An 897-nucleotide genomic window follows, 5' to 3' on the forward strand; every position below is an offset into this window, starting at 1 on the left:
CTGCTGCTGCTGCTCGTGTAGTACCTTTGACAGCAGCAGCAAACTGCTGCTGCTGCCGCTGCTGCTGCTGCTGCTGCTGCCGGCGACGAACGATGGCATTCCCCCACCGCAGCAGCAAGCGGAGAGCAGCAGCAGCAAAAGAGCAGCAGAAAAAGACAAGCAGCAGCAAAAGGAGACAGAGCTGCTGCAGCAACACAACGACCCGTCTGAACAAGAACCTATGCTGCTGCTGCTGCTGCAACAACCAGCTGCGGATGCTGCTGCTGCTGCTGCTGCTGCTGCTGCTGCTGCAGGTACTACTGCTATTTATGGGGCTCATGCAGCTGCTGCTCCAGCTGCTGCTGCTGCTGCTGCTGCAGTTGCTGCTGCAGTTGCTGCTGCACTGCCGGTGTGAGAGATGAGAGACGGCCCCAGACAGCTCTGCTGCGGTGCTGTTGCTGCTGCAGCTGCTGCAGCTGCTTCTGTTGCTGCTGTTGTTGCTATCCGTGCTCCACTCCCTGCTGCTGCTGCTGCAGGTATTGCTGCAGCTGCTGCTGCAGCTACTGCTGCAGCTGCTGCGGCTGTTGCTGCTGCTGCCTGCTGAGGCGCACTTCTGTCTTCTTACACGTAGGCCCATCTCGGGGCTGCTGCTGTCTGCTGCTGCATATGCAGCAGCAGCAGCAGCTGCTGCTGCTGCTGCTGTTTCCCGCTGCCACGCTGCCCCCTGCTGCTGCTGCTGCTGCTGCTGCTGCTGCATCCTGCTCAGCAGCAACCAGCAATAGGCAGCAGCCTGCAGCAGCACTCTCCTCCGCTTTGTGTCTTTAAAAATAAATGCAGCAATTAAAAAAAGAAAGACAAAACAGAGAGGGGGTGAGAGCAGGCGAAATGCTGGGGGCAGCAGCAGCAGCAGCAGCAGCA

The sequence above is a fragment of the Eimeria mitis genome, genomic scaffold, assembly GCF_000499745.2.
Source record: "Eimeria mitis Houghton genomic scaffold, Emh_scaff7144, whole genome shotgun sequence".
NCBI lineage: Eukaryota > Apicomplexa > Conoidasida > Eucoccidiorida > Eimeriidae > Eimeria > Eimeria mitis.